Source organism: Nuphar pumila, chromosome 3 (genome assembly GCF_984573655.1).
Source record: "Nuphar pumila chromosome 3, dmNupPumi1.hap1.1, whole genome shotgun sequence".
Lineage (NCBI taxonomy): Eukaryota > Viridiplantae > Streptophyta > Magnoliopsida > Nymphaeales > Nymphaeaceae > Nuphar > Nuphar pumila.
This window is the reverse complement of record NC_143251.1, coordinates 21,706,868-21,715,396: the sequence shown is the minus strand read 5'-3', so window position 1 is coordinate 21,715,396 and position 8,529 is coordinate 21,706,868. Positions and strand designations below refer to the sequence as shown.

Sequence of the window (8,529 nt, the reverse complement as noted above, 5' to 3'; positions counted from 1 at the left end):
TCATATCACCAATCGAATGGCATTGATTTGAGTGGGGACGCCCAACCATAAGCCTTGTTCAGCCCAATTAATGCTGCCATGTGATCTCCACAAAGCATGGTTGGCAATCTCCAATGTCTTGATAGTCCCTGGGGCAGGGAGGGGCCCTAGCCTCGGAGTTTTAAGCTGTCGGCACGATGATCGTAAGTTGGCGCGCAAAGCCAGCATGATTTGGTCTTTGTGCCTAGTGTGGTTTTTTCATCTTATAAAAAAAAAAAAAATACGAGCTAAGCTTGACCAGGTGATTAAGCCAGGATAACTCAGTAGCCTGGACGGGGTCAACACACACACAATGCATATGCCTATGGGTGTGAGAACCCAATAAACAACTAAGAGAGAAATCTCCATAAGGGTGTGGGAAACTTTGGAAGCTCTCGTGCCATCGACTGTAACACGCTCCATTCATCGAGCTGGACACGTTCGGCACATAACTCGTCTCTTTCCATAGTAAAATTTCCCCTCCAAGCTTGGGAATGCATGGGAACGTGCACAGTGAGTGAGCACACAGGACGCCTCCATGAAAACAATATATATTTAGTCTTTGAGCGATTGAGCTACTCATCATTTTAACCCATGTTTGACTCGTAAAAAGTTCATTCAAACATGTAAAATAGGCTTGGCAAGCCGAACATGAGCAACTGGTGTTGGGCTTCACTCTGTCTATGCAGACTTATTAAGTAAAACAAAAGAGAAACACTCAAATGCAGTGACACCCTTGAAAATACACTCAAATTTCTCATACTTTCTTCAAAATATTTTTGACTGGTAAGAGTAAAAAGAGAAAACAAACAATCGGCCCTTCATTCATAAAGAGAAGAGGTGGGTCCAATATAGTGCGAACCCCAGTTAAGCCTCTGACCCGTACAGTGAACCAGTCAGTATGGTCTCTCACCGATATAGTTGCCGGGTGGGTCATAATTGCACGTCATAAAAACTCCAACTCCTCCATCGCACACCACCCTGGCGCACCCGACCCTGCTCGTCGAGCCCCAAACGATCTGAGTGTAGTGCCCACACACCCGCCCACTTGCACAAGAGTTGGTGTAGTGGTCGTAGTTTTGGGCCTCCGAGACCCAGTAGTTGACCGCGTCCATTGGCATCCAGCCCGTGCCGCCCCCCCAGAATATGTTCTCACCATAAGGCCCTCCCGAGTGCTGGAGGGCACAGTCGGCCCGCCGCTGGTTTGCGTACCATTGCGCATACTGAGCCAGCCCATCGTCCCAGACCAGGGAAGGCTCGCCCACCGCAGCGCGCACTTCGTTCTGTGGGATCAAGAATTGTTCTTCCAGCTCGCCGTATGGACCGATCCACACCTGGGCTTTGGCCGTGTGGATCAAGAAGGCCAAGAGGAGGAGAGTGAAGGTGAGCTCGTGGCTTGATCCTACTCCCATTTCCGTGTTTGATCAGCCAACTTGACAATGGCTTGCTTATATAGGCGATCTTTTTCTTGAAAGACCAAAATGGCCTCTATGATTAACACGGTTAAGGGGCGGTTTCGTCTTTTCTTGAGACTTTTCAATCATGTGAAACTTTTTACGGATGTATTTTTTGTTCTTAGCTTGGACCTCATGGTCTATGATGCAAATTCATTGGATGTAAATGAGCCCGGTCCACTTAGGGCTTTAGACAGGGATGCAATCAGAAACAGCTAAATACATGGGCATTTGAATCTGAATGGGATCCGAAACAACTAAAAATTGCAAAACCCCTGGATCCTACCCATTTGCATTCCTACTTCTGACCGCCTTCAAGTGGAACCAAAAATTTTCTCGAGGTAGTTTGAGTATGTGATCCATATGCTTGGCTTGTCTACTGAAATACCTACTTCCTACACACACACACACACATATATATATATATATAAAGACAAGCAAAATATGTGAACTGGCATGAACGAAGACTTCCATAGTTTTTTTGCAAATCTAATCCTGCAGATGCATTCGGCGTGGTGCATTTGCTTAGAATCGATTATTGAATCATCGTAATTGGATCAAGAAATGTGATTTTTTATGCTTGCATATTTATAAAAATTTTGAACGGTTGATTTTCAATCCTTAAAAAATCATTTGTATACATGGTAATAGGAAGATCCAAGAGTGTTTCTATAAAATCATGCATATACATCTCATCCATATGGTAAAATTTTAGAAAAAATAATAAAAAGTTATGAAAATCTTCAGTTGTTTGTATGGGCAAACGACTTAGCAAATGGGGTGAAACTCTCTTGTTTGTTTGGTTTTTCTCACATCTAACACCATAAATGTGATCTATGTATTTTGTTTAGTGTGAATTGGTTTTTGGATAGTCAGAAATGAACATGTATATAAGTTTTTTTGCCAATCAAAAAATCAATGGCTACGAAGAAATTAATTGTTATTTACTTATAAAAACATATTAAAAGATTATCCAAAAGTTGATTCCTACTAAATTGAGTACCCAGGTTAGATAACAGCTAGCATTGTAAGATTCATACTAGATTGTAGGTACAAACGATTGTACCAAATATAAATCTTATATATAGAGAGAGAGATAGTAGAAACTAGTTGCTTACACCGATCCATGCCTTTGGATTTTTTGGAGAGTTTTTTTTTTCATGTTTTTCTGGAATCTGACAGATGTGTTCCACTTGTTTGATTCTATAGGAAAGGACTCTTGCATCATTCAATTCTGATAAGCAAGTAGGTTTTTATAAGGTTTGAAAAATGATGGCATAAAATTTCTATAAATATCATAAATATTTAATACTTAAAAAATCTTATTTTTTATTGAAAAACATCATCAAAGTGTTTCCTTGCAAATCGATCATGTCAAACACATCTGTTCAGTCAGATTTGAGAAAAACAACTCCAAAACCCTTCCCTTGATTGTGGTAGGCTGCCGTAGACACCTAACGGCATAGGCAGCTTTTATATATATATATATATATATATATATATATATATATATATATATATATATATATATATATATATATATATATATATATATATATATATATATATATATATATATAGAGAGAGAGAGAGAGAGAGAGAGAGAGAGAGAGAGAGAGAGTAAAACGAAATATGCTAAATGAATAATGTTAAATGGGTTTTTTGGGTGATACCCTAAAATGATACAAATACCCTCAGGTTAAAATGATAAATTATTTATTTTATTTCTCTCGACAAGCATGATCCTCTCATTAACTCATTTGCTTTATTCCTCTAAAGCTGGTCAGTTTGTGGGACCCACAATGGGTGATGTGCATGTTCAATGGACATGTTTAACTTATGTTGTGGGCCCACACCATTTGTTGTGGGCCCGTTTTCATGCATGTTTTGGGCGAAAATGACCCCAGTTGTAACTTCAAAATTTTACAAGAAAAGGGCATATGGTTATTAGGAATCAAGGAGCCACTTAATCCACCAAAGTTATGGGTGGAACCAATGTTGTCAGTATCGGTATTGGCCCTGTATCGTTTGGCCAACGATTCAGGTGAATAGGCCCATACTGATACTCAAGACTCAAGTGAATCGTTCTGAATCAGCCAAAAATAGTTAAAAATATTACGCGTCACATGTTAAAGTTATTAAAATGATATTAAAATAATAATTTTAAGTACTTTTTACATTTATTAAAAAAAACCGACTCAGTGGTGAAGTGTTGATTTTCTGCCGATACTGACATCGGGTGGAACTACCTTAAGCAAGGTCTGGCTTGGTATACCTGCCAATTTGTCGGGTTTGTATCAAATCAAGGTTTACTTGAACCCGCCCAAATAGCAAGCAATCTAGCAAGTGTAACCGACCTGATTATGTCAGATCTGAATCTCAAACCCCTTTGATATAATATATGTATATATATATATATATATGCTAGGGTCCTCCAGGAACACATACTCCCACCTACTACAAATCATAGTTGTAGGTTGCCTCTTCTCAATCAGATCTTATAGATATACTTGACACAATTTATTTCATAAGAATCATGATTTAGATCATACTTTTTGGACATGAAAATAAAATTTTCTAAGTCATGAAATTTTGATACATTGTGAGCAGTTGATTTTTGAAGATCGTAAAAAATCTGCATGTATGTTATAAACACATGATCCAAAACTTGTTTTTCAGTAAATAATGATTGTACAAATGCTATATGTAGGGTCTGATTAACAAAAAATGCTCAAAATATTTGAAAACTTGAAGCTTTATTAGGTGGGAGTAAGTGCACCATATATATATATATATACAACTGAAATATATAAACTGGTATGAATTGAGATTTTTATAGTTTTTTTTGCAAATCTAACCTTTCAACTGGATTCAGTGTGGTCCATTTGCTTGGAATTGACTATTGAATCATCATAATTGGATCAAGAAATGTGATTTTTTATGCTTGTATATTTACAAAAATTTTGAGCCATTGATTTTCAAGTCATAAAAGATCCTTCTTATACATCGTAATCGGATTATCAAAGAGTCTTTTTCTATAAAACCATGCATCTAGATGACATCCATACAATGAAATTTTAGAAAAAAATAAAGAAAACCTATGAAACTGGTTTCCATACTTTACCATATATATATATATATATATATATATATATATATATACTCAATCTGATCAACATAGATGTACTCATCATGGTGTATTTACTAAGCACCAATCCTGGTTTTTTATGTAAAATTATGATTTTTAAGACATAAAATATTGGTATATTTTGAGCCATTAAATTTTTAATCCTTTACAAAAACATACTTATATGTCATAATCATGTGATTCAAAACTCATTGTCAACTAAACCAGCCTTGTAAATCACATCCATAGGGTTGGATCTACAATAAAAAATTTGAAAAAGTTGAAAAGAAGGCAATTTTTACTCAACGGTTTCTCCTTTTCATTATCACCAAATATTGACCTTAGTATATATATATATATATATATATATATATATATATATATATATATATATATATATATATATATATATATATTGTTTTGAGTGTAGATCACACTTTTATTTATAGCTTTTATACGTTGAAGGTACAAAAGGATGTCAAAACAGTCAGTTTTGAACGGTCAAATCATTTGAAAAACTGAAAAGACGCACCTTTAAAAAGTTTCAAAAAACAACTATATTAGTTGACTGAAATAGTTATTAGTCGACTAAAATCAAATATTAGCAGACTGACAGTTAAAGTCAGTCCACTACTGTGTCTAGCCGAACATATTTAAATTTTGGTTTTTGAAACTTAGTCGACTAAAGAAAAGTTAGTCGACTGATGAAAATCATCAGTAGACTGAAAAAACTTTCAATCGACTCCTGCTAAATTTTTTAAAAAATTGAACATTCTGGTCAATCGACTAAGAGTCGATTAGTCGACTAATCAGAAAGTTGACATTTTGCTTTAAAAAACTGACACAGAAAATTGGTTGACTGATGAGTCCATTGGTCGACTGATAAATCTAAAAATGTGGGTAAAGAGCTTTTCAAAATGATTTTCGCCAAGGGTTCTTTTAGAAAAGTTTTTCTTAAGTAGTTTTAGGTGAAATGCAAGTAAGATATGCAATCAAAGTAAGGCTCTTACATGAATCTAAGACTTTTAAAGAGATTTACATTTGCACACTTATCTTCACAGATTCTTCAACGAATTCTTCAATTCTTTTCATCTTTCTTCATTGCTAGCTAAAATTCAGTTGTTCATCATCAAAATCTTGTACTTAAATTATCGTGTTCAGCTTCCTTGTCTTAACAATCTCCCCCTTTTTTATGATGACAAACTAGTCACATATAGAGCATTGATAAACAGATTGAAAACTTACACCCCCTAACAATATATTGTCAAAACATAAAAAGTTAGCATAATATCAACATTGTTAACACATATTATTTTGCTTCTCATGCATATTAGTGTTCTTCTCTTCCTTTGTCATGATCGAAAGGAGTAGGCAAAGTCAGAGTATAAAAAAAATGCATATACAAGTTCAAAATATTATAACCCAAACAAAATGTTATCAAAGCAATATCAGTAAACAAAGTTCAAGAGAAGTGTTGCTTGAGCATCTCCTTGATTTCATCTATATCAGACTGAATAGATTAAAGTTGTTGAGTAACATCTTCACGAAATGTATGTTGTTGAAGTTTCAAAGCTTCAATGCATTTCAGAAATTCATCATCAACTTTTCGAGTAGAGAATCTCTTCCTTTTGCCTTGAGATGAAGGTAATATAGGAGATGTTGATGGTTTAGGAGATATAGGAGATCTAGAGAATGAAGGTACTAGATAGAAAAGTTCATTCGTTTAAAAACAGTTTCATCAAAGATTTTCTTTTGAGAAACAGACTTTTCATTATTCAGAAGCACTTTGAAATATTTGAAGATTCGGGTAAGGATACATCCATATGAAAGAAAAAGTTTTTGTTTTCATAGCGTACTAAAAAAGATGTGTGCCCATTTTTTAGATATATTTCCAAATAAGACATATAGAGCAATAGAAAGATCAGTTAAAAAATAATCAAAAGATCTAATTTTTAGGAGGAAAATATGAGCAAGAATTCTTCCTGCAATTCAAGTGTGAGGTTGAAGGTTTGTATTTTTAAAAGAAGAACAATGAAGAGTGTTTGGAAGTAGAATTTATTCAAAAATATTTTCAGCATTAAGGTCAATGGAATTGAAAAGAGTTTTCAAAGATGAAACATCAAGAATTTGTCCAAGGAGTTTGGAATCAAACTCGATTTCAACATCTCTAACGAGAAAGGAAAGAAAATCGGTATCGTGATCTATTTGTAAATCTGTGTAAAACAAATGGATCAATAAATGATAATAATCACGATCGAAAGAATCATAAAAAAGATGTGAAATCTTTGTAAATAATGCATCGAGATCATATCTTGAATAAACGTGAAAAAGAACACTTCTACTGGGTAAGATGGGAAGGGCAGAAATAAAGCCAAATGTGTCATAAAGAAGAGAATTTCTAAGGAGGTTAAGAGAGAATTCATGTCGAGCCTTGGTTGTGGGTGTGAATGAGGAAGGGAAAGCATGTCCGGAGGTGATTTTTTGATGAGGCATCGTCGTCAAGAAAGAGGAGACAAAGAAGATGAAACCTGCAGATGCTGACATTGCCGTAGTGAAGGACGGGACGTTGTGAGGATCCGGTGTTGCAGTGGTGACGTTCGACGCTGCAAACATTATCCGATGCTGCAGAGATGATCCGACGAGTGAAAAAAAAAGTGCATTGATTCATCGAGGGTTTTTAGAAGAGGGGAAGAAGCAGTAGAGAAAATGAAAAGAGGGTTCAGCTGCTGTAGAGAAGAAACACACAGGCGAGTTTTTGGGAACACAAGTCAACTGCCCTCCTTTAAAAAAAAACCATATAAGTTATTGGGTCCCTTCAAAAAAAATAACCAACTATCGGTCGACTAATCGTCAAATGTTAGTCGACTGAAAGGTTCAGTTTTAAAAATTTTCAAGTAAAACATAGATTTCAAAAATAAATTATAAGTCTAATAATGAGCAAATGCCTAGTTCTCTTCTAATTCTCATAAAATCTTTGTTTTTGAGTGATTTTGTAAAGATGTCGACATGTTGTGCATTTGTGGGTATAAAAATTAAAGAAATATCACATTTTAAAACATGATCTCATAAAAAATGATGTCTCACTTCAATATGTTTAGTTTTTTAGTGCTGAATATGATTTTTTAAAAGATTTATAGCACTAGTGTTATCACATTAAATTATTGTTGTAGTGTAATTCAAACCAAAATCTCTTAAGGTTTGCTTCATCCACAGTACTTGTGAACATACTAAACTAGCCACTATATATTTCACTTCAGTAGTTTAGAGTGATACCGAATTTTGCTTTTTACTAAACCAAGAGACTAAGGAATGTCCTAAGAAGTAACAAGTTCCAATAGTACTCTAGCGATCAGATTTGCTTCCAATAAAATTTGCATCACTATATAAAATTAAATCGAAGGAGGGGGATTTTGGGTAAAACAAACCAAAGTCTGAAGTATCTTTCAAGTATCAAAGAATTTTTTTTACAACAATTAAGTGAGATTCTTTCGAATTAGCTTAAAATCTAGCACACATATAAACACTAAACATTATATCAGGTCGACTAGCAGTTAAGTATAATAGAGATCCAATCATACCTCTATAGAGCTTGGTATCTACAGTTTTACCGTTTTCATCTTTATCAAGAGAGGTAGTTATGCTTATAGGATTTCTTCTTGATTTAGAAGAATCTATGTTAAATCTTTTAAGAAGTTCGTTTGTATACTTGGCTTGGTTGATGAATATTTCTTCTTCAGTTTGCTTTATTTAAAGTTCAAGAAAGTAGTTCAATTCACCCATCATGCTCATTTCAAACTCTTCCTGCATAGCTTTAGCAAAATCTTTGCAAAGAGAATCATTATTAGAACCAAATATTACATCATCAACATAAATTCTTCTACAGAGTTTAGAAAATTAAAAAAAAAACATCATTTTTGTTTTTCAGAAAAA

At 34.5% G+C, this 8,529-nt stretch overlaps 1 pseudogene across 1 annotated transcript; it reads right to left on the bottom strand.

Moving 5' to 3' along the window:
- Positions 1–603: 603 nt before the first annotated feature.
- On the bottom strand, positions 604–1,430 carry LOC149842250 (pathogenesis-related protein PR-1 pseudogene; annotated as a pseudogene). The gene has a single exon (XR_016430971.1). The product of XR_016430971.1 is annotated as a pathogenesis-related protein PR-1 pseudogene (transcript).
- Between the last annotated feature and the right edge of the window lie 7,099 nt (positions 1,431–8,529).